Source organism: Crocodylus porosus, unplaced genomic scaffold (assembly GCF_001723895.1).
Source record: "Crocodylus porosus isolate Cpor-Errol unplaced genomic scaffold, CroPor_comp1, whole genome shotgun sequence".
NCBI lineage: Eukaryota > Metazoa > Chordata > Crocodylia > Crocodylidae > Crocodylus > Crocodylus porosus.
In genome coordinates this window covers 35,010,789-35,021,044 of record NW_017728951.1, presented here as the reverse complement: position 1 = coordinate 35,021,044, position 10,256 = coordinate 35,010,789, and the positions used below count along the sequence as shown (strand labels likewise).

The window sequence follows — 10,256 nt, the reverse complement described above, 5'->3', positions numbered from 1 at the left end:
TATTTTATTATAGTGCTTGAGGCACTGGTAGGCTTCCAAATTGCTTTAAAATTGTAAGTATATGAAGAAAACATTGTGTTCAACTGATATCTATCTATCTATCTATCTATATATATATATATAGTGGTATTTCCTTTTAAATCACAGAAAAATGCAGATTTGGGATTTTTTTAAACCAAGCGAATTTAGGATTTTTTTTTAAACCAGAGAATTTGGGATTAAGAAGAGAAAATCGGAATCCCTGCTGATGACTAGCAGAAAGCAATATCTGAATGACAGGTATGAATGAGCATCCTAGCTGAGAGAAATTTATCACTCAGCTCAAAATACAACCCAAACCAGTTCTCAGATTTTTAAGGATGCAACTTTCTTAAAACTAGAAAAAGAAAGAGGCTCATTCATATCCATGGATTTGGGCATTTGATCACTGCTCCTGTTCTAGGAACTTCCCAGGGGTCTGTCATGCCCCCAGTGGGAGGGAGAGGCACTTACCCTCACAGGACTAGCCAAGTGTGCTGGAAATGCAGGCTCAGGTCTCTGTCAGGTTAAATAATTCAATATGGGCAAACAATCTGGATGCCGGTCTGCTGAGCCAGGAATAGAGGAGGGGAGGGAATGATGTTGATAAGGCCATGAACTTTCATGGGTGGCTCAGCTGCGTGTAGCCAAGAGAGTACAGAAACTTGGGGTTCTCAGGGGCTGCACACAATGAAGCTTGTTAAGAGCAGTACTAACGTACATACCAGCTTGCCAGCTTTGTGCTCAGGATATAATCCCACGGCCATGGCAGCATACCTCACCAATTAAGTCCCTTTGTCAAGGGGAGATTTCAGATTGCACCTTCTGCACCGCACCTCTTTGCTTCAGCATGAATTCCTAAATGAACCCCCATCTCCTCTCACAAGTATCAGTTAATTTACAGGAAGACCAGGTCTAAAATAAATACAAACTGAGGCACAGACAATGAGACTCTTATGAAGTCAGCAGCATTAACAGCAGACATTCAACTGGCCTGCAACTGTCTATGGCACACACTAAACCAGCTAAGACCAGTTAACTGAGAACCCCTTCACGTGCCCCATTGCTCTTGTCAGTAAGCACATTCCTGTCATTCCCTTCAACTCTCATTCTCTTCCCTACAATGGATATATTGCTACATTTTCACCCGCCCTAGAGAAACAGGAAGGCCTATCACTTAAATCACCAGAAGCTGGGCTGGACAAAACACTACAGAATATGTTGCAGGGAACAAAGCTGCATATGATTTCTCAGCATTCCTGCAAGCTGTGGACAAACAGAGCTCTTTCCTTCTATCCTACAGTTTAATTCTCACCCCTCGGGGGGCTGGGACTGGGAAACTTAACAACGAGGCATATGGGCAAGGGCACAGGGAGACTTTCCCACATATAAAAGTTAAAAACACTATTTTTAAGAGTTTAGTGAAGGGGAAGATAGCAAGGTCATGTCTATATGGCCTACCTCCCAATGCTAGGACTGCCACCAACAAAATTAGCTGCCCCACTTGTGCAGGTGTCCTTCAACCTGTGAACCCTGCAGGTCTGTTTGCTCTCTACCTGAGCACTGCAAAATCCACAACAGCTTGCATGAGATTATACATCTGCTCTGTAAGGCAGCTCCCAAAACAGATGTGCAGCGTGCTGCTAGCTGCCTCACTCCTGCTTTTCTACCCCCAGGGAGACTGTCCCCTTCCAAGTGATTCCCATGTTCCATTCAAAACCATAGGCTGAAAATGCCAACACTGCACTGCTGAATGTCTAAAAGACAGAGAATGCCTAGGGTAAAAGTTGCATAGTCACCTTAACACACTCTCCCAATCTAGTTTTGCTGAAAGAAGTGATGGCTTGAAAGCTGGTCTCAGATCCCAAGACTCTTGCAAGCCCTAATTAAAGCCAGTGGGTCCCAAGCCCTCTTTTAAGCTGAACAGGTGTAAACCATCATCTCTAAGTAGGAAAAGGTAGGGCAGGGTAGCACTGTAGGGTGTGTCCAGATGAGCACGGCACCTACATTTCCCTGGGGACACCCCTGCATGTGCGCTCTGGCACAGGGCAAATTGCCCCGGGCAAGGGAGGGAAGGCTGGGGCCAGCACCTGGGCTGGCCTCAGCCGCCTTACCTGGGGTCCTGGGGCCCTCCTAGGGCTGCAGCAGTGATGATCCAGGTGCCTGGAGCTTAGCTGGCAGCTTGAGCATGGCTCTGACAGGCCAGGCTCCTGTTTTGGGTGGCACATGCTTCTGCCATGTGCACCACACTGGTTTTTTTCAGCATGCTTTTTTTTGATACCAGAATTACCCATTATCTAAATTTGGCTCCGTGCTGCAAATATTCTGAATAGAGAACCAAATCAGGTGCACGGGATACATTTTGCAGCACCTCAAAAGCCTCTGAGGTGCCACAAAGCACATGTGTGCACTTGTGTGAATGCACCCTTAGAGACTAACTGGTTCAATTAAGAACAAAGCACTTAATTTCTAAGGGCACCTATGCAAGTGCCTGACACTTGCTCCAATGCATGCTAATTAGCTTCTAAGAACTGCTCTAATTAAAGCACCTCCCCAACCCAGAGCATGTGTAGATGGCCTAAAGTGCCACTCTGCCATACCTTCTGCCTGATTTCAGACTAGCATGAGAAATGTGTGCTATGTAGCAGAAAATCTTCCCAGGAAGGGAAACAGTGTTGTCGCAGGACCCACCCTTTAATTCTCAAATAGTACAAGTTTGTGCTCTTTCTTCCACAACTTTACATGCCAACATATAACATCTTGTCACTGTTTTCCCATTGCTGCACGCTGACCTTAATTCCACTGCCCTGATGATCCCAAAACATCTCTAATAATTTTGGGCCAAATCCTCAGTAACTAGCCTGTACTTCAGTGACACTTTCAAACGCTCACCAGCTCCCAGCATGTTTGGTCCTTAGACATCTATATGGTCAGTTCTCTGCTCCCAGGAGTTTACATTTTAATCATCTTCTCAGGACTCATGTACTTTACATATGAGAAAGTGTGTGGAGAGACATAGCTCTGAACAGCGATTTTTTTTGATATCTTAGAAGAAATGCACATACAGCAAGTAGACCCCAAAGCACTGTACATATTCCATCCTGGGAATAAATCAAGGGCTCTGTTCAGCTCTTTGCCATACTAAATGCATAGCAGCCCTCTGCTCTAAAAAGTTCCTCTGAACCCTCTGAGCCAGCCACCTGGTATTGCTACAGTTTTTCACTGCACAGCAATTCACACCCAGGAATAAGTGTCATCTGTAGGGGCTCAAACTAATGCATCAGATCCAGGGGATAGATTCCACTGATTCCAGTGGGACCCACATTCCACAGGCTTGCCTTACAAGCTGACAAATATCTCTACAGCAACATGTACTTCACATGCACATTTTTCAACAGGTCACAACTCTACCCCAACTCTACTGGTTTACAGCAGGAAAATTGACCAACATCTTTCAAATGAGGACTGATTCTTTGCCAGAATTCAATATTCCACTCTTGCTCATATACCCCAGAAACTTTCCAACCCATTTCACAAAAATGTTTGTACAAATAGGGATATTTTCTTTTTAATTTACATTCATCTCATGCTCTGAAAAGGCTGGAATGATTTTACATAGACTTCAAGCAATCACCACTTAAAATTCACCTTCAGGCAATGGAGAAGCCTTTTAAAATGTTAGTCTGTAAGGAAAACAGTTCAGAAATTTATGAATGGCTGAAGACAGGACGTTAGAATGAAAATAATCATGCAACCTCAGCAATAGGTGTCATTACCAGTGCCTCTCAAACACTGCACTCTGCGTTACCTACATGAATTATTAATTCCTTCCCACATTCAATACAAATAATGAAAATAGCAGGTATGATGTTGATTTTCTACACATGCTATTTGATGGCTGTTCCATACAGAATTACTTCCTACATACTGAAGGCAAACTTGCCATATAAAATGGGATCTCCCAGACTATACTATGGTTCTATCTGTATTAATATATCTTATAGGGAGGCTGCCTCTTGTCTCCCTGGACACGGTTTTCCTCCTGTACATTAGCTCTCTTTTGCTAATAGGTGTTCCTGCACACCCCAGCCTTATGGGCTATGCGTGGCTCCAACCACCCCTTTCCCACACCCCAAACCTCACTGCCGTACCGGATGTTGTTCAGTCTTATACTCTATTGGGCGCTCGGGCTCTCCGCAGCCCCCATCTCGCAACTGCACCTCTCTGGGCGCTTGGGCTCTCTATGCCCTTGTTGCTCTCTGCCTTATTAGGCACTCAGAGTTGGCACCCTCCTGATCCTATGCCTATCCTGGTGCTCAGAGTTGGCACACCCCCGACACTTTTGGCGCTCAGGGTCAGCACACCCTCAAACATTGCACCCTTTCTGGCGCTCGGGATTGGCTCACTCCTAACGTTACCTCTTTTGGCTATTGTAGGTCGCTGCTCCCTGCTCTGGGGCTCCTCACTGCCCCCCTGCTCTGGGGCTGGGGTTTCCCACGCTGCTGCGGGTCCCCTATGAGGCCTCCTCCAACCCCTAATAGCCTCACCCAAACCTCTGGTGATAAATAGCAAAAACAAAACTCAAGCCCCTAGGCTATAACATAAACTTCTGCCACTTGGCTAAAACATCACTCGAGCCACCCCCAAGGGTACTCCATCCTTCATCCGTACCAACTGCTCGTGCATTTTGGCCTCTTCTCCTTTCTTGCTCTGGCAGAGTTCCCACCCCTTTTGCTGCCAGCAGGGAACTGCTTCCTGGCCTCTGGACTATGATTTATATAGGAGCTGGGCCCTGCCCCTTCCGGTCAGCTGACCAGGCAGGTGTGGATCCTTATCTACCTTTGGTTGCCCTGGCAACCTGCACCTGGGTGGTTATCCTGGCTCTCCAAGTAGCAGGCACTTTGGTGCCCTGCTACAGGCTCATACTTAGCTTGTAAGTTGAGTGGGGCAGAGACCGCCATTCTGTACCATGCGTTTGGATGGAGCCTAGCAGCATGGGGTCCTAGTCCACTGTGAGGGAGGAAAGGGGCCGGCGGACACCAAGACTTCTTTCCCCGGCGCAGTCACCGTGCAACACCCCTCTCCAACCCTGAGTACAGGGTGCGAACCTACCTCCTGCAGGTGTAGGGAGGAAGGAGGGGCCCGGACAGAGAGGGCCGGTATAAATGAGACACCGGCGCTAGGCAGAGCCCCGGCAGAACTGGAAGAGCCCATCAGGGAAACGGATGCCGGCAGGAGCTCATTCGGGTGGATGCGCACCGTCCGGTATCGCAGCCGCACTTTCTGGAGCAGGGGTAAGCCCCTTGCGGGGTTCGTGAACCCGGGCGGAGAGCCCAACGAGCTAAAGGACTAATTTAGCGGGCTGGGAGCGATTGCCATCCGACAGGCGCCTATACCGTAAAGCCCTTAATAAAGGGACACTCAGACGGTGAATTCACTGCAGCAGCAGTAAGGGACTGAGCGGTCTCACAGAGCCCTAAGGAGGGCTGAAGAACCCCTTTGGGGGAAACAGGGGAAAGAGTGGTGGACTCCGCTGAGGACTGGAGTGAGAGTCCAAGCTTAAGAGCTCCGGTTCAGAGCTGTGTTTGTGTTGTCCTTCTGTATTTTGTTGTGGATTAATCCGAGGGAGGAAGATCAGACTACGTGACAGACTCATAAGCGATGGTCACATTCCCGGTGGTACGGGCAAGGGTGTAGGGGTGGCGGAGCCCTCCTCAACGCGGGACCCTGAGAGGCAAGGAGTCTCATTTTTGGACTGACACACGTTGGACAATACAACTGAACCAGATTACCATCAAAGTCGTGGCAGGCGAGTTAGACGCATGAAACCTACAGGTGAGCGACCCTTAACCTCGGAAAGCAGTCCCCAACATAAGGAGACCGTGGTTACCCCGGAACCACAACCTCACATCCATGACCACAGTTCCTAAATGCTTTAACACCACAAATAACAAACAAAGAACTGATGATAACAGCCGACTTAAGGAGAATTTGCATCTGCTTCAAAAATGATTCTTAATAATGAGCTAAACCAATGTCCTAAATCTCAAAGCATCCAAACTCTGAAGAACCCTGGCTCCTGGACCCACCTCTGTTTAGAGCAGTTCTATTAATACAGAACTAACTGTGGAACAGCACTGAAATGCCAGGGATGGCCCTTTAGAAAACCCTGAAAGAAATGCTCAGGCATTACAGAGAGTTGGAAAAAACGTGACTTCTTTCCAGTTTAACTGTTATACTTTGCAAGGCAAAAACATAGTCAAAAGAATAAAGCAGTTTGTTCACCCAACAGTACTCAGTACTGAGTAAGCCCCTTTTTAAACAAACGTGATGAACAGCATAAGCGGTGCAGTCAAAGTAACTGATCTGAAAAGCTCTTTTGCTTGATAGCAGTGGCTCAGAGCAACAAAATCACCTACAACAGATGTAAGCAATTCAACGTTAATGTTTGAATCAAGAATAAAATATTAGTTATAATGAAGTTGATTGGTAACAGCCAAGCAACCACTGTCAGCATATGTTGTTGAAAAGTGTTAATCCATCTAAGTCAGTGAACACGTCCTGGCACAGGCTCTAACAAGATATCTGCTGAATCAGAGACCTCTCTGAGGAAAGAACACCTCAAAAGTCATCCTGTACAATCACCCCTAAGACTGCATGGGATCCTCCTTTCCTAGGCTGGTTCTTCAAGCCACTTTTAGGTGCTCCAAGCAATGGGGCTTCTATCACTTCATTTGGGAGATTGTTCCAGTGTTTCAAACCTCACCACCAAGAATTTTCTCCTGATATTCACATTTTCCTTTATCAGTTAGTGCCCAGGTACTGACTCTTAACGACTTCTTTCCCCTCACGTTGTTCACATCCTTTGCATGCTTACAGAACAGTTTCCCTCAAGTTGAGATAAGCAGCCTGTTATAGCTCTTGGCCTGAGGGTACGGGTAACGGTTTGCAGAGGGAAGGGATCACTGATGCTCAGACCACACAGTAGCTGTTACACTGTTAACTGCCATAGATGCATGAACCTGCAGTGTTATATGTATGGCACAACCACTCCCAACTTCACCCAGGGTCGAAGCTGGGGCAATTTAACTCACTTGTATAGCTCCCGGCTCATGCACACTTAACAGCTAAACCCCTAATAGTTACTGTGTCATACTGAGCTGCAGACCATCGTCCCCTTTTGAAGCTGCTCTAGCTGGGCCTTACTCCATCTCCTCAGTTTCTGTCTTGCATAAGTGTCCTTCAAAATGAGGGATATGAGACTTCTTTTCTCCCACTCTTTGTCTGCCTTTTCAGTAATCACAGGTCACACAATGAATATGGATCAAGCATAAGATATTAATTATATTTATGATGCTGTGGCACAAAAGGAGTATGTTGTTCAGAGATGTGTCAAAAGGAAAATCTGTTTAGCACTGGTTAAGTCCTCAGCCAGAGAACTGTATCCAGTTCAGGGCACTGCACTTTAAGAATGATGTAGGCAAACTAAGAAGAGTCCATAAGAGAACAGGAAAGATTAGAGGTCTAGAAAAATTGACATGAGTAAAGATTGGAAAAACTGGGATTATTTAGTTTGGAGAAGACTGAGGGGGGATTTGATGATAATTTTCAAATATGAAACAGGTTGCTATAAAGAAAATGGCAATCAGGTGGTCTCTGTGTCATTTAAGGACAGGAGAAGAAAGGACTTACAAGTAGGGAAATTTAGACTGCATATTCAGAAGAACTTTCTAACTTTGGAGGTTGTTAAGTGCTGAAACAGATTTTGCAGAGAGGTTGTAAAATTTCTATCACTGGAAGTTAAGTGCAGGTTAGACAAATACTTGTTTGGGATGATTTAAACAAGAATCTTCCTGCCTTGTACAGGGGTTGGACTATATAACCTCCTAACAACGCTTTCAGTTTTATTTTAGAAAATACGACCTATGAGGAAAGATTGCAAAAGCTCAGTATAGTTCGTATAGAAAAGAAAAGATGGAGTGGACATGTGGTAACAATCTCAAAGTACGTACAAGACTGTTATAAAGAGTTTGGAGATCAGGGCTAGCGATAGAGATTACACATAAACCAGTTTAAGTGATCAGAAACTAGTTTAAAACTGTAACAGAACAGACATTCACTGCACATAAACCAGTTTGAAAATGGCCAAAACCAGTTTGACATAAACCTGGTTTACACTTGAAGATAGGCTGCAGATACAGGTGGACCTAGACAGGCTGGCAAGTTAGGCAGACTGGAACCTGATGAAGTTCAACATTGAGAAGTATAAAGTGGTCCACCTGGGGGCAAACAATCCCCAACAAACGTACAGGCTCAGTGGTATCAAACTGACTAGCATCACAACTGAAAGAGATCTATGGGTAATAATAGACTGTAGCATGAATATGAGCCAGTATGATACTATAGCCAGCAGGGCAAACAATACTCTGGCATGCATCTCAAGCAAAACCAAGGAGGTGATTCTTCAGCTTTACTCAGCACTGGTGAGACTGTAGTTGGAGTACTACATCCAGTTCTAGGCACCACACTTCAACAAAGAAGTGGAAAAGCTTGAGAAGAGCCTCTCATATGATCAGAGACTTGCAAGGCAAGCCATAGGAGGAAAGGCTGAGGCACATGGACCTCTTCAGTCTAAAAAGAGAAGGCTGAGAGGGGACTTGGTAGCCACTTACTGCTACATCAGGGGAATACATCAAGGGCTTGGCAAACAACTGTTCATCAGAGCGCCCTTGGAGAAAACCAGGAGTAATGGCTACAAACTCCTGGAAGACCATTTCAGCCTTCAGAAAAAACTTCTTCACAGTCAGGGTGTCCAGACTGTGGAATAAGCTCCCTCCAGAGGCGGTGCAATCAGCTACCCTGGAAATCTTCAAGAGGAGACTGGACAGTCACCTTGCTCGGGTCACCTGACTAGTGCAAGGGGGCTGGACCTGATGATCTTACTAAGTCCCTTCCAGCCCCTAACAATCTATGAATCTATGGTTGAATGTAGTACGGTATAACCTCACAAATCCGGCACACAAAACTCTGGAATTCTCAAAAATCTGGCACAGCAGGCAGGTGGCATCGGCCGCTCCCAGGGCTGTAGCAGGGAGTAAAGCAAAGGGAACTGTTAAGTGGATGTGGGGCATGGGGCACGCCCCGCACACCTGCCCCACGCTCTGCACCAACTTACAGTTTCCTCCGCTTTGCTCCCTGCTGCAGACCCAGGAGCAGCCAACGCCACCTGCTTGCAGCCACTGGGCTGCACCACGCCACGCCCCTTCCCTAGCCCCAGTCTTACTCATTCAAAAATCCAACAATTTCAAATTTCCAGCAGCTGCTAGGTCCCATACATGCCAGATTTATGAAGTTACAGCCCTGGGCTAGGCTGTCTGCTCCAGAGCAGGGCTGGGCCTACCCATCTGCTCCCTAGCTGGAGCTCCAATGGAGACTGAAGGCACAGCAGGGTCTGCCTGGCTTCCCCCTGCCCTCCCTCCACTCACTGCTCAAGCAGGGATCCCCACCCCCCACAACCCCATCTCCCACAGCACAGACCATAGCCAGCATGTGGTATGCTAGCTAATGCTGAGCGGCATCTGTGTATGGCAAATAGGACAAAGGCAGACAGGACAGTATCCACTTAGGGCTTTTCAGAGCTAATCAGCAGGTCAGCTGGTAATGTCCCTCCATTCCTTCCTTGGAAAAAGTTGTTTAAAAGAGCTTGAACTGATGAGAGAGGCCTTTGTTTTCTTGTTGTGGGTGTTAAATGGTACGTTATCAATTCTCTGCTGGCTCTCTCACTGGTCAGGAGCAGTGAGGGGGGGAACCCCCCCCTTAACCAGAGCACCCTGCCCGGGCCTGGCCATGCTCCCTCACCCAGCTCAGCATTCTAGAAAGGAAGGGAGGGCTGCTCTAGCACCCCCAGCTTCTAGCCTGAGCCACTGCAGGCATGTGCTTGCATTTCCTCAGTCCAGACAGCATGCCTATGCACTTGCAAACAGGTTCAGCCTAGCCAGGTTAGACTAACCTGCAAAGATTGAATTAATTCAGGCTCAGGCTTTTTGAATGTCTGTCTCTAGCCCCAGAGTTTTTGCTGACCCACAAAGGATAAAACATTGAGTAACTGGTATATTTTGCTGTGGCAGAAATTAGGAAGAACTTTCGAGCTATCAAGATAGTTAAATACTGGAAAAAGCCATGAAGGGAAGCTGCAGAATTCTTGCCACTGGAGATTTTCAGGAACAAGTTAGAGAAAT

General features: G+C 46.7%; 1 protein-coding gene across 5 annotated transcripts in view; it reads right to left on the bottom strand.

Annotated features, from left to right (window-relative positions):
- The window catches only part of ARHGAP22 (Rho GTPase activating protein 22), a 333,567-nt gene that overhangs the window by 166,819 nt on the left and 156,492 nt on the right, over nucleotides 1-10,256 (bottom strand). The window contains exon 1 of one of the 5 annotated variants that reach the window (XM_019555605.1): nucleotides 744-1,006. The exons of the other annotated variants lie outside the window; for them this stretch is intronic. The gene's annotated coding sequence lies outside the window, so the exon portion shown is untranslated. Of the gene's footprint in view, nucleotides 1-743; nucleotides 1,007-10,256 lie in introns of those variants that run through there. 5 annotated transcript variants of the gene reach the window in all.